The sequence below is a fragment of the Cetorhinus maximus genome, unplaced genomic scaffold, assembly GCF_964194155.1.
Source record: "Cetorhinus maximus unplaced genomic scaffold, sCetMax3.hap1.1 HAP1_SCAFFOLD_458, whole genome shotgun sequence".
Taxonomy (NCBI): domain Eukaryota; kingdom Metazoa; phylum Chordata; class Chondrichthyes; order Lamniformes; family Cetorhinidae; genus Cetorhinus; species Cetorhinus maximus.
In genome coordinates this window covers 146,671-168,074 of record NW_027596402.1, presented here as the reverse complement: position 1 = coordinate 168,074, position 21,404 = coordinate 146,671, and the positions used below count along the sequence as shown (strand labels likewise).

The 21,404-nt window shown below is 50.0% G+C and overlaps 1 non-coding gene across 1 annotated transcript; it reads right to left on the bottom strand.

The window, feature by feature from the left end:
* Positions 1-13,607: 13,607 nt before the first annotated feature.
* Positions 13,608-13,770, bottom strand: LOC144673764 (U1 spliceosomal RNA). Its single transcript, XR_013574413.1, has one exon. It is a non-coding gene; the product is annotated as a U1 spliceosomal RNA (small nuclear RNA).
* Between the last annotated feature and the right edge of the window lie 7,634 nt (positions 13,771-21,404).

Below are 21,404 nucleotides of genomic sequence, written 5' to 3'. Positions count from 1 at the left end.
CTCCCAGGAGCCATCAATCCAGATGGGCTGTAGCACTGAATAGCCTTGACGCCTGGGAGTGTCTCAGGATGTAAGTGACATGGGGTCTGCCTGGGTACCTTGCATAGACTTGCAGAATCTGCATCCTATGGTCACACACTATCTGCACGTTCATGGAGGGGAATCCCTTCCTGTTGACGAAGGCATCCGGCTTACCCACTTGCACCCAGGATGGGAGGGCATCCCAGTAATCGCTGCAAAGCCTCTGGCTCGCTCAGCCTGGCTGGCCTCGTCTTACGGAAATGAGTGAAGTCAATACCCGCCTGAACAGAGCTTCTGTCACCAGCTTGACACAACTGTGGACAGCTGATTGGGAGGCTCCACACAGATGCTCCACTGAGCCCTGGAAAGAGCCAGAGGCATAGACATTGAAGGCCACAGTGACCTTCAGAGCCACTGGCATGAAGTGTCCATCCACGCAGTCGGAGGTCATCTCAGGCCCGATCATCTGACAAATGGAGGTCACAGTCTCGCTGGAACGATGGAGCCACCTTCAGCATTGCACCTCAGACATATTGAAGTAGCTACATCACTGCCTGTAAACCCTGGCAGCAGGATAGTGGCATCTTCTGCGGCCCCTTGTGCCTTGGACTACCTGCTGGCCCTGCGCCCCTTGTGCCTGCAACTCTCCTCCCGCAGGTCACTCCCCTGGACCTGCATTGGGACACTTGGCCTCCTCCCCCTTCTGCCCCTCCCTCCTCAGAGGAGGTGCCTCCAGCAGAGACCACAAGGCTGTCTGATACCTGGAAGGGTCCACACGATCCGAATCCTCAGGGGGCCTGGAAGACACCAACGAGTCCTGGAATGACGTGTGGAAATGCTCTGAATGAAGCCCCGATCAGAGATTCAGCTGACAAGTACCAATAAGCCACCAGCAGCAAGTTATCTCCAAAACTCCTCACTACTCACATCGACAATGCTGCTGACCCTTCTTACGCCGCACGTGGATGAGGTTTAGCGAATTGTGGGCTGCCCACCTGCCTGTGCAAGGACTGACAAGTCGCACGGGGAACATTCAATCAGCATCAGCTGAGTTGCTAAGGGCCTTAACTGGCCTCTTTATCAATGGCAGGCGCGGCTCCGACTTCTGCGTGGGTCCGCCGAGCGAAATATCGCACGAGTGCGCGATGACACCAGGACACTCGCCCGCCGCCATCGCCCGTCATTTTACACTTGTTCAAGTCGGGCGCACGCCCGCCCAGGTGAAAAGTCTGGCCTATATGTATTTCTGTAGACTGTATGTACCTTCTGTAACTTTGTAATTTCTGTAAGGCAACGTGTCACTCTGTACTTTCACCATTTTTTAAAATTAACTTGTACCAAGCACAGGCAGATAAGAATTCTAGAAGACATCTAGACATCAATTAAACAGTTAAGTTAGTGAGCCTCATACCGCTACCTGCACGTTGGTAGAGGAGAATATTGGCATCTTGAAGATGCGATTCTGAAGCCTCGACAGATCTGGCAGAACGCTCCAGTCCAATCCCCAGAGGGTCTCACAGATCATCGTAGCTCAGTGAATGCGGCCTAACCTGGCACTACAAAGGGGTGAAGACTTATTCGTGGGTGTGGACATCACTGCCTAGACCAGCATCTATTGCCCATCCCTAGTTACCCTTGAGAAGGTGATGGTGAGCTGCCTTCTTGAACTGCTTCAGTCTATGTGGTGTAGGTGCATCCATAGCACTGTTAGGGAGGGAGTTCCAGGGTTTTGACCCAGTGACAGTGAAGGAAAGGTGATATATTTCCCAGTCAGGATGGTGAGGGGCTTGAATGGGAGCTTCCAGGTGGTGGTGATTCCATGTGTCTGCTACCCTTCTCCTTCTAGGTGGTAGCGGTGGTGGGTTTGGAAGGTGCAGTACAAGGAGCCTTGGTGAATTTTTGCAGTGCATCTTGGGGATGGTACACACTGCTGCTACTGTGCATCGGTGGTGGAGGGAGTGAAGGTTTGTGAAAAGTCCAGCTAAACGCGATTAGGGATGGGCAATAAATGTTGGCCGAGCCAGCGACACCCACATCCCATCAATCAAAAAAACAAACACCTCACCCGGAGACTTCAGAGAGGCACAACTGATTTGAGCTGGGCTGCTCCAAAAAGCAGGGACAGAATTGTTATGTGAGCCATCAAATGCTGAAGCCTTTTATCCTCAGGGTGGGGATTTGTAGAAAGTTTAGCTTTAATAATTAGCTTGTAGTTCAGTTATGTTTAGTGATCAACCAATCGAAGTATGTTCATCAATTAACCCAACATGACTTTGCTGAATTGTAGTCAATACAGGACATTAGTGCATCACATGACTAGGCCCTTGTTAAAAGTCAGATCCACACTTGATCGAGTGGACACACCACACGGCCCCAAGCCAGTGCTCTGAAGTCAGTCAATGTTGATTCGATTAGAATGTAGCGTCATTGTGCTTCCTAGCAATTGAAATTCAGATTGCATTTCAAAATTTAAATGAAGAAATTTAAAAGGTTTATTGTGTGAAGTAAAACAACTGCAAGGTTCTAAACAATTAATCAGAACCAGCTTAGTCTTTTTAAACTGGGAGTGTTGTAAATATATAACCATCCTCGTCTCTGTAAATTTAGTGAAGTTCTGTAATCGGTTTTTGTAGCTGTGTAGTTCCTGTGACTTTTATTCTTTATGAACCTGTGATATATTAGTCTATATCTTGTACCTGTACCTTGTTACCTTAAGATAAAAGCAAAAAATTGCAGATGCTGGAAATCCAAAACAAAAAACAAAAATACCTGGAGGAACTCAGCAGGTCTGACAGCATCTGCGGAGAGGAGCACAGTTAACGTTTCAAGTCTGTATGACTCTTCACCAGAACTAAGAAAAAATAGAAAAGAAGTGAAATATAAGCTGGTTTAAGGGGAGGTGGGACAGGTAGAGCTGGATAAAGGACCAGTGATAGGTGGAGATTGCCAAAAGATGTCATAGACAAAAGGCCAAAGAGGTGTTCACGGTGGTGATATTAGCTAAGAAATGTGCTAATGGTGACATTAAGGGTAGAAAGCAGGACGAGCAAGGTACAGATAGCCCTAGTGGGGGTGGGGTGGGGGGAAGGGATCGAAATAGGCTAAAAGGTAGAGATAAAACAATGGATGGAAATACATTGAAAAATAATAGAAATAGGTGGGAAAAGAAAAATACATATAAATTACTGGAAAAAGGGGAAGAGACAGTTCATGATCTAAAGTTGTTGAACTCAATATTCAGTCCGGAAGGCTGTAAAGTACCTGGTCGGAAGATGAGGTGCTGTTCCTCCAGTTTGCGTTGAGCTTCACTGGAACAATGCAGCAAGCCAAGGACGGGCATGAGAGCAGGGTGGAGTGTTGAAATGGCAAGCGACAGGGAGGTCTGGGTCATACTTGCAGACAGGCCGGAGGTGTTCCTCCAAGCTGTCACCCAGTCTGCGTTTGGTCTCTCCCATTGGGAGAAGTGAATGCAGTAGACTAAATTGAGGGAAGTGCAAGTGAAATGCTGCTTCACTTGAAAGGAGTGTATGGGCCCTTGGACGGTGAGGAGAGGGGAAGTAAAGGGACAGGTGTTGCACCTTCTGCGGATGCATGGGAAGGTGCTGTGGGAGGGGGGTTGAGGTGTTGGGGCTGATGGAGGAGTGGATCAGGGTGTCTCGGAGGGAACGATCCCTGCGGAATGCCACCGGGGGGGTGAAGGGAAGATGTGTTTGGTGGTGGCATCATGCTGGAGTTGGCGGAAATGGCGGAGGATGATCCTTCGAATGCAGAGGCTGGTGGGGTGACCTCAAGGTAACCTTGTTACCTTAAGTTTAATACAGCAGTAATCTCTATGCACTGATATATGCATTTGTGTAGACTGTTTGTACTTTCTGTAACTTTGTAATTTCTATGACGCTATGTACCAATTTGCACTTTCACTATTTTAAAAATTAATTTGTAACATTTAGGTGAATGAGTCTAAATGTTAATCAGTAGTGTTGGGCACCACACTCTCCTAACATAATCCAAAAAATAGAACTCATCATGCACATGGGTTGTACTTTGGAAAGAGTTAAAAGCACCAGCTTTAAGCTGTCAGGCATGAATTTGAAGATTGAACTGGGAGCAGAAGACCACAGAACTGATAGAGAAAAGGTGGGGGGAGGGGGAGAGAGAGAGATGGGGGGAGGGGGAGTGAGAGAGAGGGGTGGAGGGGGAGAGAGAGAGAGAGGGAGAGAGGGGGGAGGGGGAGAGAGACGGGAGAGAGAGAGAGAGAGGGGGGAGGGGGAGAGAGAGGGAGAGGGGGAAGGAGGGGGAGAGAGAGGGAGAGAGAGAGGGGGGAGGGGGAGAGAGAGGGAGAAAGAGAGAGAGAGAGAGGGGGGGGAGGGGGAGAGAGAGGGAAAGGGGGAAGGAGGGGGAGAGAGAGAGGGGGGAGGGGGAGAGAGAGGGGGGGAGGGGGAGTGAGAGAGAGGGAGAGAGGGGGGAGGGGGAGAGAGACGGGAGAAAGAGAGAGGGGGGAGGGGGAGAGAGAGGGAGAGGGGGAAGGAGGGGGAGAGAGAGGGAGAGAGAGAGGGCGGAGGGGGAGAGAGAGGGAGAAAGAGAGAGAGAGGGGGGGGGAGGGGGAGAGAGAGGGAAAGGGGGAAGGAGGGGGAGAGAGAGGGAGAGAGAGAGGGGGGAGGGGGAGAGAGAGGGAGAAAGAGAGGGGGGAGGGGGAGAGAGACGGGAGAGAGAGAGAGCAAGTGAGCCTAGCTTGAATGGAGAAGTAAAAACTGTATTAAGTCAGTAAATTCACTGCCTAATTGGTTAATTCTTATTTTTGGTGCTTAATAAACGTTCCTGAGTTACATTACTAGATTGTGTTCTGTTGCCTGAATGGTTAAAGTCTCAAAAGAACAAACTAATATTGGGTGAGTGGATTTGGAGGTTAAAACCCTGAAAAAACTTAGTGGCCATGTACTGAACAACTCCACACAGACACACACAACAGGAAGAGACCAGCTGAGCTGCTACTTGGATACAAAGCAACAGCAAGATGCCAGAGCTGAGGGAGATCAGTGTAGATCAGGAGGTCTGAGATCATGATGCTGAAAAAATGCAGAGGCTGCTGCAAAGCTTTATGGAGACCACTGAAGGCGGGCGGTGGGGGGGCACGAGACAGTCTGATCAAATACTGCTGAGACAAAAGAATCTGAGGGAGAACGGATACACCATTTTACCCCAAGCTGTACACTGTCATTGCCGAGAAGGGAAACCGTGCGAATCTCCAGCTGCCAGAAGCAGTACTGTGTGGCACAAATTCTCCATGTGTCGAAAAGGATTCTGGTGACAAAGGCATAAGCAGCAGATGAACCAGATGTAGGAGCTGAGGCAAAGCTGACATCCAGTAATCCACAAGCCCAGGTCAGCAATGCTGACGGCAGGCACACAGCTAGCTATCCAGAGGGGAAAGCACCAGTTCCAGAGGGGAACCTAACCCTGACATGATGGCCAGAGTTCCCAAAACAGCAGGCAGGGCCACGATGCGACAGGTTTGGCTCAAAGAAGGGCAGGACTGGGCATTAAATATTCTCGGTGTTTGGGAGAGACAGGAAAGGGGGGAAACGGCCGGGGGTGGATGGGAGCGGCGATATTGGTTAAAGGTGGCTTTACAGTACTGGAAAGAGAGGATGTCCCAGAGGGGTCAAGGACAGGATCTCTCTGGCTAGAGCTAAGGAATGAAAAAGTTGCAATGACATTGATCAGTGTAGTATATAGATCGCCAACTAGTGGAAGGGATGTGGAGAGATAAATTTGCAAAGTAATTTCATAGAGGTGCAAGAATTATAGAGTAATCGTAATGGGGGACTTCAACTATTCAAATTCACACTGGGATAGGAATAGTGCAAAGGGACAAGAGGGGCCAGAGTTCCTGGAATGTGCTTAAGATCATTTTCGGCGGCAGCATCTTTCCAATCCAACCAGAGGGCAGGCACTGCTGGACCTGCTTCTGGGCAATGAGTTGGCCCAAGTGGTCAAATATCACTGGGAGAGCCTCGAGGGGACGGTGATCATTGTATCATAAGGTTTAGATTGCCCATGGAAAAGGACAGAGAACAATCCAGAGCAGGGATAATTAATTGGGGGAAAGACAACTTCGATGAGATGACAATGCACCTGAGTCAAGTGAGTTGGAATCGAATGTTGGCGGAAAAGACAGTGGCTGAACAATGGACCATGTTCAGAGAGAAAGTATTGTAGACCATGTCAAGGTATATTCCCTTGCAGGGAAAGGTCGGACAAATAAATCCAGAACGCCCCTGGATGATGAGAGATGGAGGTGAGGTTGAAATGGAAGGAGTGCACATATGTCAGGTGGAAACTACAATCGACAATCAGGCTAAATATAGAAAGACCAAAAGGGAAGTGAAGAAACTAATAAGAAAAGCAAGGAGAGAGCCTGAAAAGAAGCTTCCAGCGAACATAAAAGGGAATTTCAAGGTCTTCTATCAACATGTATATAAAAAGAAAGGTTGGTAAAAGAAAGGGTAGGGCGGATTAGGGACAACAAACGGGACTTGCACGTGGAGGCTGGAGAAATAGTGGAGGTATTGAACAAGTAACGTCTGTCTTTACAAAGGAAGACGATGCTACCCAGGCCGAGGTGAGAGAGGAGGTAACTGGTACAGTAGAAGAATTTACAATTGATAGGAAGGTGGTGTTGGAAAGGCTATCTTTACTTAAAACAGATAAGGTACCAGGACCGGATGAGATGCATCCGAGTCTTCCAGTCTTCCTTAGACACCGGCGAGGTGCCAGAGGACTGGAGAATTGTGAATGTTACACCCTTGTTCAAAAAGGGTTGCAAGGATAAAGCTGGCAACTACAGACCAGTCAGTTTGACCTCAGTGGTAGGGAAACTTCTGGAAACTATAGTACCGGATAAAATCAATAATCACCTAGACAAGTGCAGGATAATTAAGGAAAGTCAGCATGGCTTCATCAAGGGAAAATCATGTTGAACTAACTTGGAGTTTTGCGGAGGTAACAGAGAAGGCTGATGAAGGAAATGCTGTTGATGTGGTGTATATGGATTTTCAAAAGGCATTTGAGACAGTGCCACACAACAGACTTGTGAGCAAAATTCTAGCTCCTGGAATAAAAGGGAAAGTAGGCACTTGGATAAGAAATTGGTTGAGTGACAGGAAACAGTAGTGATAAATGGTTGTTTTCCAGATTGGAGGAAGGTTTGTAGTGGGGTTCCTCAGGGGTCAGTTGTGGGGCCCTTGCTCTTTCTGATATATATTAATGCTCTAGACTGTGGTTTGCAGGGCACGACTTCAACATTTGCAGTTGATACAAAGATTCAAAATGTTGTCAACTGTGATGAGCATAGTCTTGAACTTCAAAAGGACATCGACGTTGAAGATGCAGAAAATTTGGATTTATTTTAAAGTACTAGCCAGGACCAGCAGCTAAGGCACCAAAGCATACACAAACAGTCGCAGCCTTACATGAAAGCTATAAACTTGTACAAAGGGCTCAGCTGTAAATTTGCAGTTAGGAAATGGGAGACACACGGGCGGGGACACGGGATAACTCAATCAAGAGATGGGGAAGCCCATTTCGCACCGTCTGATAGCAATCTTCAAAAGGACAATGCCCAGTCCCTGCACTGCAATTACTGTACAAGAACACAATTATCAGCCCACCGGGGGGGGGGTCATTGTGCTGTGGCCTTTGTCTAACGAATACCATTAAGTTGTAACTGATAGTAAAAGATATATAAACTGTGCTCATTTCAACCTCGGTGGAGAAGCGCCCGAATTTCCCAGCATTTTCTCCCTGCATGTGTAATAAAGGAACCACTTGAATATTGCATCTGGACTCCGAGTGTTGAAATTTTGTCCCAGAGTATTCCTCGGACCTTTCAATTGGTGCTGCGAGCAGGGCCCGAAGGATGCAGGACACCGACGGGGAAATGGGATGAGTCAGTGTGAATTCATTTTTATTCATACTAAATCCGACTCCGTCCCGATCCAGGAACCGTCAGGCGCCCCACGTATCAGAAACCTGGGCTCCAGGCAATAGTTCAAGGGGTGGTAAGGGTGGGGTAGTTCGCTTGTCTTATAGATTGTTATAATTACATCCGGTATTAGCCGCAAGTAACGAGTTCGGTCAGAAAGGACCCAGGGTAAGAACCGTACCGCTGACAACAACTATACCCCGACCGTCTTACCCAGAGATGGCCAGTGGTGACAAACTCGAGTGGGGACCAGAGGGATCCTTGACACAGCATTGAGCTGACAAAAATAAGAAATCGATAGGCAAAATGAGAAAGAACAATTGGAACCCATTTGACTCACCCGCTGATCAGAGAAAATGGTGGGATAATCAGAAAAAAGACAAAGATGATGAAGCCTGGATCCTAATGTTAAGACAACACGTAGAGTTAAGTAAGAAAGTAAATCGAATGTTGGCCAACAAATCCCAAAATGAAGAGCTGGTCCAGGCAAAAAATCTCATGTCAGTTTCGGCAGCTTTACCACAGCCACCAGTAGCTGCACAATACGCAGATAATGTAGATTGGAACGGGCTGGTGGAACAAGCAGCAGGATATGAGGAACAACGGGAAGCGGGTTGGGAATCACCACCCCCGTAACCCGTGGCCCCAATTAAGATAGAGCATGTGCCCCTGGTGCCCGGACAACCAGGCAGACCAGGCACAGCAGCAAGCTGATTTCCGAGCCTTTAGAGCAGAAATGGCACAAGACTTAGGGCAAGCCCCAGTTAATTGGAATACAGTGACTGGAGTAAAACAAGAAAAGGGCGAGAGTGCCCATGAATATGGCAATCGGAGGTTTGAGGCATATTGTAACTACAGGGTTGTAGGTGCTGCGCTGAACCGAGACGATGTACAGATTATGCAATTGTACAAGGATGGCCTTAGCCTGGCCCACCAGGCAATCCTAAACACCAGGCCTGGGCCCACCAGGCGATCCTAAACACCGGGCCCACCAGGCGATCCTAGACACCGGGCCCACCAGGCGATCCTAGACACCGGGCCCGGGCTAGTAGACAAGAACACATATGATCGAGGAAGATGGGCCACCGGGGTAGATAACCACATAGGGAAAACTAAGATAAAGGTGTCGGCAGTGAGGTTACAGACCCCACTGAAATGGTGGCCACTGCAGCAGCCGTTCCTAAACCCGAGGTGTGCTTTAATTGTAAAAACCCGAACATAAAATATTTACAGTGTTAGATGTAGCCAATGGATTTTGGTCGATACCACTGGACCAGGAATCCCAAGATAAATTTGCTTTCACAGTGGGAGGGAGACGGTGAACATGGGCGAGGCTCCCACAGGGATTCCACAACAGCCCCAACATCTTCCATCGGGTCACGAGTGAGAAGCTGAGTCCGTGCGACGTAGAGTCTAACAACAGTACAATCTTATAATATGCAGATGATATCCTAATAGCGTCAGAATCGGAAAGGGGCCACATCGGAGCTCTCCTCTGATAGTCATAAGGACACTGAAAAATGCTGGATTTAAGATAAACCCCTTTATGAGTTGCTGACCGGGAGGGCGATGCGCTTGCCAGAGGGCAGAGCCACCGGAAGTGAGGATATGGGACCCATCAGAGATAAAATTAAAAACGATATTAAGCAATTGGATGGACAGCTAAAGGAATTACAACAGGAAGTGAAGGACCAACAGGCTATCAGGGATTTAGAAGAGAGGACAAAAGGGGGACCCCCGTCACCACCGGCTGAGGTCGGAGACATGGTGTTTGTTCAAATCACCCCTAGCCAACCAGGTTTTGCCCCAAAATGGACTGGACCGTACGGAATTATTCACGTGCCTGCGCCGATATGAAGGGAAAAGCTAGGTGGAAACACTGGTCGCAACTGAAAAGGTATGATGTAAGTAAGAAAGACTAAATTACCAGGCAGCGGGGGGAAAACGGGCAACGAGCAGTCCGTACTGTGTAGGCCAAGTGGTTTAGGATTCATTCCCGATCTGGAGGACCGGCCATCTGAAAGACAAAAGGGGGAATCCTCAACTACGGGGAGGGTCACCGTGGGCTGTGCACGAGGAGGGGCGTAAAGGAGAAAGCTACAGTGTGTGAGAGATTTTTCGCAATTTACCTTCACACCCCAGGAGAACAACAACTGGGGTCACTGTCCCGGGGAGGAAGACTTGGGAATGACAGATACCTGGCATTGGATCTTGAGGGCCAAACACGGAGAGTTGACTGCAACGGCGGACCCCCGGACCGACACCACCCTGCTATCACAGGACACGACGACACCACAGAGACTATCTTGCCCAGACATGACCCCTGGGCCACAGAATGGACTGGTACTGTATACGGACGGTGAACTCTTGTATGATAATGTTAAACATGAAATTGTACAGGTAATTGTGAACCTGGCAGGTATGCGACTGCCAGAGTATTGCAGAAACCAAGCGCCCCTACGAAAACTGTACAAATTACTGAGTAAGGCTGTGATTAATCAGCCGGCCGACGCCACGGGAGCCACTAGATTCAGGGCACCACCAGAAGAGAGAGTTAGTTAACAATGTACTGACAAGGGTGAACACAGGGACTTCCCTGGTAAACTCTCTCGACATTCAAGGAATCAACTCCGAGGTCACGAATCTTAAAGGGATCATGAGGCAGCTTGCTCATAAGAGTAGCGAGGGGTGGTGAAACGGCAGCGGCCCTAGGGGGCAAGAGTGTGGCATCTGTATTGGAAAGCGTACACGTTATAGAGACCCATGCTAAAGCCACCAGCCAATTAACAGAAAGGGAGGAACGACAAGAGGACAGCACCCAAAAAAGCCAGCTTACGGCCGGTGGATGATCGGGCAATTAAGACACAATCTGGGCCAGATCCAAAGTGGGGAGGTACCGGGCTGGATCAACAGTGCCCGGTTGTGGGGGATGGACAAGAACCCAGGCGTCATCGACGCATGTACATTGAAAGGAGTGACCAGGGTGTATGCGGTGATTCAGAAGTGCACCTCAAACCAAATGAACGTGATAGGTATGGGCAATCCCCTCAGTCACAGCAGACACGGGCCCACACCCTCAGTACCAAGTGGAGAACATTGGGTTAATCTGAGACAATGACTCCCTCCGGTACTACCCCATAGATATGCATGCCATACGCAAGAATGAGGGCATACACGGGGAATCACTGAGCGGGTGCAGGAGGAAAGGTAGCCTCACAATTAGCTCCCATCCAGTTGGAACGGGGGGGGGTGCTGGACAAATGCGGGTACAACCGAACGGAGGGTTGTATATTAGAAATTACCCACAGAGAAAACCATCACACCCGCTCAGGATACAAGGGAACCCCGGCTCCCAGTTACTATCAGACACGCGTGAATGATGTACGTCCAACAAAGGGGTCAGGTCTCAGTCAACCCCTCCGACACACTCCACCATGCCCTGGAACACTATGACGAACCTAAGCAGGCCCCAATTCCCAACCTTCCCGAAAGTCTGACAAAGTTGAAAGGTGTCTTACGAAAGGTGAGGAATCAGCATTACGTGTTACAGGCGGTGTGTAAAAGGCTAATCAATGATATGGAAGAGCACTTGAGAGATCCGACATGGTGGGAGCAAGTGTGGGAATGGGGGCTGAATGCGGACATACACCCCTGGATAAGAATAAGCTCTCATATACTCGTCGCAGTGCAGCTAGTGTTAGCATTGTTTAACTCTAATTCTTTCAATGTCTTCTCCAGACAATCCAAAAAGTACCAGGAGACCATGAGTGGCGTACTGAGAGGCTGCGAGGAGACATTTGCGTTACATTATGGGACCAGCAACACTCACACACACACAGATTACACAATCCACACTGACATCACTAAAAATCACAGACGGAATCTCAGTAACAATCCACATGCTTTGCACAGTCTTGTGTTGGGGGTTTAGTGTTTGATATTTCGAACTGCAGTGACATTCCCGACAAGATGAGTTAAAGTTTTAACATTAACCAGAAAATGGCTGAAACATTGTTTTCCTGGGATGAACACGTCAAAGGACAGGAAGAATCAGAAAGTTGTCCTGCCCTGGGATTAACATATCAATGGACAGGCCTCCTGGGGAGCAGATTGAGAGACATCCCAACATGCCAGGGGTGGAGTCTGCAAACTGCTCATTCAGGATATACCTGGCTAGGAACCCAATCCGAAAACCGCCTCCAGAGTGCGGAGCTAGTCCCCACTCTGGTTTAATGTGCGTGTGTGTTCCCTCTGTCTCAATCTGCTTTATAACTCTTTGACTTGTTTGTATTTGTAACTGAGAGTGAATCATTGGCTCTTGCGTTATTTTGTTTGAAAATGTTCTTTGCTCTCTGTTTTAATGGAATTAATTTTCTCCCCCACCCCTCAAAGAATTTTTATTTTGAAACCTGCAATCTGAAGATCCAGACTGGGACAAGGACTCTTCTTCTTCAGGAGTTTCCTGAGACCTTCTCCAAGGCCGTGCCCCATGGGCCCACGTGAGTTTGTGTCCGTTTCTTACCCTGAGATTTAATTTCCTCTCCGGGACCCTGGTTTTCGGTGGCTCCGGTTAACCAGTTCCTGTTGGACTGCGGGCCTGGAGTTTCAAAAAGAAAATCCTGGGGTTAAAGTAGCCCAGCCTTGCAATCCAAAACTTACATGTTAGCCTCCAGTGTGTGAGGAACAGGAGCCCCACAAGAGGAAATGAAAAGTCCTAAAGTGAAGCTGCCTAAAATCTTGTTATAATTCAGGGACAATGCGTGTATTTTGGGCTGTGCGATCATTCTGACGGTTAAACGGGATTCCCGGTGGTCATTTTACTGAGGGTTTAGATTTCTATCTGCCTTTCTCCAGTTTTCTTTCTGTTTATTTCTTCGCTTTGCGCTATTTAAGCCTTCAAGGAATAATCACAGGTGAATTGATGGGCCTACAGCAGGGCAAGTGAGCTGCAGAAGGGGCAGGGAAAGACTTTTACACATGAGGAGAGGGGGCAGGAGTTTCAGAAGGTAGGAGTCACACAGGGGGCTGATTAAGGGGGAGATTATACAGAGGGGGTGGGAGGCTGCTGTTCGTTTCGGAGGGGGATAATTAGAATGAACATGGGGACAGGGTGCTTGTTCATGTTTGAAATAGTGAGGGGTCGCTGCTACATGTTTAAAATGGTGAATGCATATGAGTTAATAGCTGATATGAGTTTGTATTTATACAGACGTCCAGATAGATAGGGGGTGGGGCGGTGCTGGGAGTGCGGGGACTGTTGTGATGGTGGGTCGGGTGTTAGATGGGGGTTGTTTGAGAGAGATTTTTGAGTGGGCAAACGCGGGGTTAAAAATGGCGCGAGTAATTTGGCGGCCACGAAACAAACGGTCTGGCGAAAATGATGCATAGATGGAATAATTGTCGGCTGATAATGACAGGGAGGAAAAGAATGGGGGTTGGATAATATTTGCGAGGAGGAAAGAAAAAGCTAAATAACCAGTCCAGTATAGATTTTGAAGAGCACACATTGGGGGTTATATATTTCTTTTTTCAGAAAAGGTTGCTGACAGGAAATAGAAGAGAAAATGAAAGATATAATGAAATCTATTTTTTGAATTGTGAATCGGGGAGAGCGCAAACGCAGTCCCCCACTACCACAAATTTTACAGTCGAGTATCCCGCATTTGGGGACATCGCAGGCGTCAGCACACCCGAAGTGCAATGGGCTAGCCTCGTCCTGGGAGAACCTTTTTTTTTTGCAAAAATATACTTTATTCATAAAATATCTTCAACCACATTCCAAACCATTTCAAAAACACCATTACAAGGGTACAATCCGGTTCAACTTTAACAAAATGTATCACCAGGTGCATCAGTACAAACAATATTACAATCATTTACAGGCTTTCACTTTGAGCTGTACAGCCCGAGGGGCTCTAAACAGTTCCCAGTCTCTCGGTGCGCTGTGGCAGAAAGGTCTTAGACAGCGGCCCTTCCCCATTGCGCTTTTGCAGCAGCTGCCCCAAGCTTTAGTGCGTCCCTCAGCACGTAGTCCTCGGCCTTGGAATGTGCCAGTCCGCAACACTCGGTCGGGGACAACTCTTTGCGCTGGAAGACCAACAAGTTTCGGGCAGACCAAAGCGCGTCTTTCACCGAGTTGATGATCCTCCAGCTGCAGTTGATGTTTGTCTCGGTGTGTGTCGCTGGGAACAGCCCGTAGAGCACAGAGTCCTGTGTCACAGAACTGCTCGGGATGAACCTCGACAGAAACCACTGCATCTCTCTCCAGATCTTCTTTGCAAAGGCACCAGCTACAAGGATGTGAACAACGGTCTCATACCGACCACAGCCACCTCGAGGGCAACATGCCAAGGGGGTGAGACTCCTGACTTTGACAGTCTGCTCGGGGAACCATCCCACAGGGTCCACCCTCTCCTTTTCCCTCAGGGCCTCTAAGACGTTACGTGCTGACCACTGCCTGATGGACTTGTGGTCAAAGGTGTTTTTCTGCATAGATTTTTCCACCAGGGACAGGTGGTACGGCACGGTCCAACTACTTGGAGCGTTCCGCGGCAGCGTGGCCAGACCCATCCTTCGCAACACCGGGGACAGGTAGAACCTCAGCACGTAGTGACACTTGGTGTTTGCGTACTGAGGGTCTACGCACCGCTTGATGCAGCCACACACAAAGGTGGCCATCAGTATGAGGGCGATGTTGGGCACGTTTTTTTCCCCTTTATCTAGAGGCTTGTACATCGCGTCTCTGCGGACACGATCCATTTTTGACCTCCAGATAAAGCGGAAGATGGCTCGAGTGATCGCCACCACGCAGGAGTGTGGAATGGGCCAGACCTGCGCCACGTACAGCAACAGCGAGAGTGCCTCACACCTGATGACCAGGTTCTTACCCGCAATGGAGAGGGAGCGTCGCTCCCACATGCCCAGTTTCCTTTTCACCATAGACACTCGCTCCTTCCAGTTTCTAACGCATGCCCTGGTCCCTCCGAACCATATCCCCAGCACCTTCAGGCCGTCAGCCCTGACAGTGAAGGGGACAAAGGATCGGTCAGCCCAGTTCCCAAAGAACATGGCCTCGCTCTTCCCACGATTTACCTTGGCTCCCGAGGCCAGTTCGAACTGGTCGCAAATGTGGATCAGTCTGCGCACCGACAGCGGATCCGAGCAGAAGACGACGACATCGTCCATGTACAGGGAGGCTTTTACCTGAGTGCCTCCACTGCCTGGGATCGTCACTCCTCTTATGCCCGGATCCTTCCTGATGGACTCGGCCAAGGGTTCTATGCAACACACGAAAAGGACAGGCGAGAGAGGTCAGCCCTGCCTGACTCCAGATTTAATCGGAAAGCTATCTGTTTCCCACCCATTGATTGAGACTGCGCTACTGATGTTAGTGTAGAGCAGTTGGATCCAATATCGAATTCCCTCCCCAAACCCCATTTTGGAAAGCACATCCACCACGTAGGTGTGCGATATTCTGTCAAAGGCCTTCTCCTGATCCAGGCTGATGAGGCAAATGTCCACACCCCTATCCTGCACATAGGCAATCGTATCCCTGAGCAGCGCCAGGCTGTCAGAGATCTTCCTGCCCGGCACAGTGCAGGTCTGGTCATGGTGTATCACCAATTCCAGAGCGGATTCGACCCGATTGGCGATGACCTTGGACAGAATCTTATAGTCCACATTCAACAGTGAAATGGGTCGCCAAATTCTAATTTCCTCCCTTTCTTCCTTGTGCTTGTAGATGAGGGTGATGATGCCTTTCCTCATGGATTCTGACATGCTGCCGGCCAGGAGCATACTCTCGTACACTTCTAGTAGGTCTGGGCCCTTCCAGTCCCACAGAGCCGAATACAACTCCACCGGCAAGCCGTCGCTTCTGGGGAGATTTACTCTTCTCGAAGGACTCAAGGGCCTAAGTCAGTTCGTCAGGAGTTCGCGGTTTGTCAAGCCTCTCCCGTGTACTGTCGACTAAGACCTCCGTGATAGAGGACAAGAAGGACTGGGAGGCCGTGCTGCCCGTGGGCTTCACGTCATACAATCCGGCATAAAACGATTTGCTGATCCTCAAAATGTCGGACTGCGCTGACTTTACTGAGCCGTCTTCTTCCTTCAGGCTGCTGATCACAGAGCTCTCTCTCTGTACCTTTTCGAAGAAGAAACGTGAGCACGTCTCATCCTGCTCCACGGAGCGCGCTCCGGAATGGAAGATGTTCTTGGAGGCAAAGGGCTAGGCTTGCTGGCTCTTCACCTCTTAGAGTTCCTCCTTGACATCGACCCCCACCGACTGCAGCCGGAGCAGATTCTGCATGTATTTCAGGAGTCGGGACATTTCCCTCTGTTCCTTTCTAGCTTTCTGGGTGCCTTTGACGATGAAAAACCTCTTGATGTTTCCCTTGATCGCTTCCCACCAATGTGTCAGGGACTCAAAGAGGGGTTTCACGGTTCTCCAACCTTTGTAATCCCTCTTGAGCTCCTCAATGTTCTCTGGGGTCAGCAGTTGCACGTTTAGCTTCCATGCCCCCCTGCCCACCCTCTGGTCTTCCTCTAAGTGACAGTCAACCAGTAGGAGGCAGTGGTCAGAGAACACCGGCTTGACATCGGTGGATCTGACTGCGAATGCGCGGGACACAAACAGTTAGTCTATCCTGAAACGGATGGACCCGTCTGGTCGCGACCGGGTGTATCTATGCTGTGCTCAGTCTGCAGGGTTGCTGAAGACGTCGTGCAGCTTGGCATCCTTAACTGTTTCCATCGGGGATCTGGACGTAGCGTCCAACCTTCTGTCGGCCCTGCCGGATCGTCCAGCCGCATCGATGTTGCAGTTGAAGTCACCGCCCACAATGACCGGCCTGGACGTCACCAACAGCAGTGGGAGCTGCTGAAAAACCGCCAGCCGGGCGGTCTTTTGTGCCGGGGCATACACGTTAATTAACCGGAGTGGAGCATTCTTGTACATTACTTTTGCTACGAGGAGGCACCCACCCATGACCTCCTTAACCTCGGAGACAGTGAAGTTGCCTCCCCGCAGCAGAATACCAAGGCCGGAGGAACGAGAGTCGTATCCGTCCGATCAGATCGATGGCCCGTATGACCACCACCGTGACCATTGTCTGTAGTAGCTGAGGTGCGGTATCGCACACTCCTGCAGAAACAACAGGTCAGCTTTGACCTTGGCAAGGTAATCCAAGGTCGCTACACATCGCGTAGTTGATTTAATGCTATGCACATTTATGGATACCATCTTTACACCCATTTTAAAGCATTTAGTCTCTTACCAAACCTGTTGCCTCTGAGAGTCCCAGGCCTTTGGTCTGCTCCTGCATACCCATAGTGTTTACAAATTGCCTCACTTTGGATGGGCTGAGGAAACTGTCCTGAACATCCCCATTGGCAATGTTCTGCTCAGGTGGCATCTGGGGTTCGTGCAGAGAATGGGATTTGAAATGTCCTCTGTTGGAGAAGCTTCTCCAATCCTCTCCCTCTCTGGGGCGTTGCTACTCCCGGCTTCCCGGAGCTGGGGTGCGCTGAGCGCCTCACTGCTCCCAGATTCCTGGGGCTGGGATGCGCTGGCCTCTTCGGGTTGTGGGCAAAGTTGGGGTGCGCTGGTCTCCTCATTGTCTCCAATGTTCTGGAGCTCAGGTGTCTCGTCCTCCAACTCCCTAGAGCTTTGCCGCTTCTTCTGCAGGTGTCGCCCAGGCACTTCTTCGTCCGAAGAGCAGCTGCCCTTGTTATCCGTGTCGGATGGGAGACGCCTCTTGCCTCTTGTCTGGGAAGTGGCTTGGTCCCTTCTTCCTTTTGGCTCTCTTCACCAGCTGCCACTCCCCCTGCTGATTTTCCGCTGCTTCCTCCTCCTCCATTGATTCGCTCTCCTGAGGAGTGGGAGGTTCAGGGGGCAGTGCTGTTGATCGGTTGTCTGCTGCCTCAATCTTTTCCTCCACCTTGTCTCTCCCTGTGTCCTCCTTTGTCCCCTTGTTTTCACTGGGGGCCATGGTGGTTGGAGTGTTGCAAGTGTCCTTGGTAGTGGTGACTCGAAGCATTTCTGCTGCTTCCCCCTCTTTGGCTTTGGCTGCCTGTGCATAATTGAGGCAGCGTTTGGGGCAGGTCCTGTAGAGGTGAGCTGCCTCGCCACACAGGTTGCAGCTCTTAGTCTGTTTGCAATCCTTTGTCTGGTGCCCTTCCTGTTTGCAGTTCTTGCAGAGGGCGCCGATGCAGTTGGCCGCCACATGACCAGACTTGCCGCATGAGCAACAAAGTTTGGGTTGCCCAGCGTAAACAAAGTAGCCATGGCTTCTCCCGATAGCGAAGCTGGAAGGAGGGTGGAAGATGGTTCCCTTACCGTCGGGGTCTTGAGCGTGACCTTAACCTGGCGTTTGCATGTCCAAATCCTGAAGGCGTCTCTATCCTCGCTGGAGCTCCCAACTTTGTTGACGTACCTGGCGAGGAAGGTGAACACGTCGGCGACAGGGTCGTAGGGGTTACAGAGACGCACCGTCACCACATGGTCCCGTTGCAACGGCGGAGCAAAGAGCGGCTCCACCGTCAGGATCTTCATCTCCGGCTGGTCTCTGTTCTCCTCGAACACCTTCAGGAACGTGACGCAAGCTGCCACTCGCTTGAAAGTCACATCGAAATGTCCAGCGCTTGGGAAGTCTTGCAGGGAGTAGATCTCCTCCGCTTCAAATCCACATGCCTTCAACAGGATCCGCTTGATGAAGAAGGCCCGATCCATGGGTGCTCCTCCTTCGCTGCCCTTCACCGTCACCCGAACAGTGTTACGTACCCCATCATATGGGGCTCGACTGGTTATAGCCATCGCTTCACGACTACACTTTATCTTAGCCAAAAGGCCGAGTCAATCGAATGTTGGCCAACAAATCCCAAAATGAAGAGCTGGTACCGGCAAAAAATCTCATGTCAGTTTCGGCAGCTTTACCACAGCCACCAGTAGCTGCACAATACGCAGATAATATAGATTGGAACGGGCTGGTGCAACAGGCAGCAGGATATGAGGAACAACGGGAAGCAGGTTGGGAATCACCACCCCCATAACCCGTGGCCCCAATTAAGATAGAGCATGTGCCCCCGGTGTCCGGACAACCAGGCAGACCAGCTCAAGCGGCCGTACCGGCACAAAATGGGCAGCCGGCCCAGGCGCCAATACACGGACAGAGAGCTATAACGGGGGGTTCCTGGCGCAACTGAGAACCACGTATGTGTCCCTGTCACCTAGCGACACTATGAAGCTATTGGAAATAAATTACCCCAACTAAAACCTAGACACGGAATGAGTCGTTTTGGCAAAAATTGAGGGAAATAAGGCAATGCCACCGTCTCCATAACAGGGACGTTCGCGGGTTAGTCCGGATAAAACTACCTGAGGCGTTTTGGGGACGGCTGCGGCGAGCGTATCAGGACGGAACCTGGTGTAATGATATCGCTGCAGACCAGGCACAGCAGCAAGCTGATTTCCGAGCCTTTAGAGCAGAAATGGCACAAGTCTTAGGGCAAGCCCCAGTTAATTGGAATACAGTGACTGGAGTAAAACAAGAAAAGGGCGAGAGTGCCCATGAATATGGCAATTGGAAGTTTGAGGCATATTGTAACTACGGGGGTGTAGGTGCACTGGAGGTTCACTAGAGCTTTCCCCACCAGGGACTGCAACGCCACCACGGCCACAAAGATCCTCGCTTTTGAAGTAGTACCAAGATGGGGAATCCCTTTACAGATAGATTCGGATCAAGGAGCGCATTTTACGGACAGTATTATGAAAAGGACGTGTGAGCTGCTCGGAGTAAAACAGAAATTTCACGTACCTTACCATCCACAAAGCTCAGGAATGGAAGAATGTATGAACCGCACGTTAAAAAATGCTATTGCAATGGCAAACACAACAACTGGTGGGGGATGGGTGGATGTGCTCCCCTGCATATTGATGCGACTGAGGGCTACCCCCAACAGGACAACTGGTTTAACCCCTTATGAGTTGCTGACCGGGAGGGCTATGCGCTTGCCAGAGGGCAGAGCCACCGGAAGTGAGGATATGGGACCCATCAGAGATAAAATTAAAAACGATATTAAGCAATTGGATGGACAGCTAAAGGAATTACAACAGGAAGTGAAGGACCAACAGGCTATCAGGGATTTAGAAGAGAGGACAAAAGGGGGACCCCCGTCACCACCGGCTGAGGTCGGAGACATGGTGTTTGTTCAAATCACCCCTAGCCAACCAGGTTTTGCCCCAAAATGGACTGGACCGTACGGAATTATTCACGTGCCTGCGTCGATATGAAGGGAAAAGCTAGGTGGAAACACTGGTCGCAACTGAAAAGGTATGATGTAAGTAAGAAAGACTAAATTACCAGGCAGTGGGGGGAAAACGGGCAACGAGCAGTCCGTACTGTGTTAGCCAAGTGGTTTAGGATTCATTCCCGATCTGGAGGACTGGCCATCTGAAAGACAAAAGGGGGAATCCTCAACTACGGGCAGGGTCACCGTGGGCTGTGCACAAGGAGGGACGTAAAGGAGAAAGCTGCCTCTTATATCCAACCTAAACCCTGGTGATCACCAGCAGTGTGCTTCATTACAGAAATAACAATAACCGGGTAACCTCCACGCCAAGATGGAAAAAAGCTGGGTGTCCATGATCATTACCAGGGCCCTGGCTATCGCAGCCACCGGCATACAGAATGTAAACCGTGAAGCAGTGGCCGGTATGGGCTTATACTACAAGAATGTCAGCGACGGATATTGCGTGAAAGGTGTGAATGTCACAACGGAAAGGTCAATGCTCTTCAAGTGTGGCACCGGGCTTACGCAACTATCCATTGGAACGAGCGATGGTGAGAGCCTAGGGCAGAGCTCGCATTCGGGAACGGAACTCCGATGGAAAAATGAGGGTCCACTATGCTTCCAGATCAGCGATGGTTCGGACGGACCCTGGACATGTGCGAAGGGGGCACAGGTCCAGATACAGTGTGTGAGAGATTTTTCGCAATTTACCTTCACAAGGAGGACTTGGGAATGACAGATACCTGGCATTGGATCTTGAGGGCCAAACACGGAGAGTTGACTGCAACGGCGGATCCCCGGACCGACACCACCCCGCTATCACAGGACGCGACGACACCAAAGAGACTATCTTGCCCAGACATGACCCCTGGGCCACAGAATGGACTGCTACTGTATACGGACGGTGAACTCTTGTATGATAATTTTAAACATGAAATTGTACAAGTAATTGTGAACCTGGCAGGTATGCGACTGCCTGAGTATTGCAGTAACCAAGCACCTCTACGAAAACTATACAAATTACTGAGTAAGGCTGTGATTAATCAGGCGGCCGACGCCACGGGTGCCACTAGATTCAGGGGACATCCTGCTTTCCACCGCCAGAAGAGAG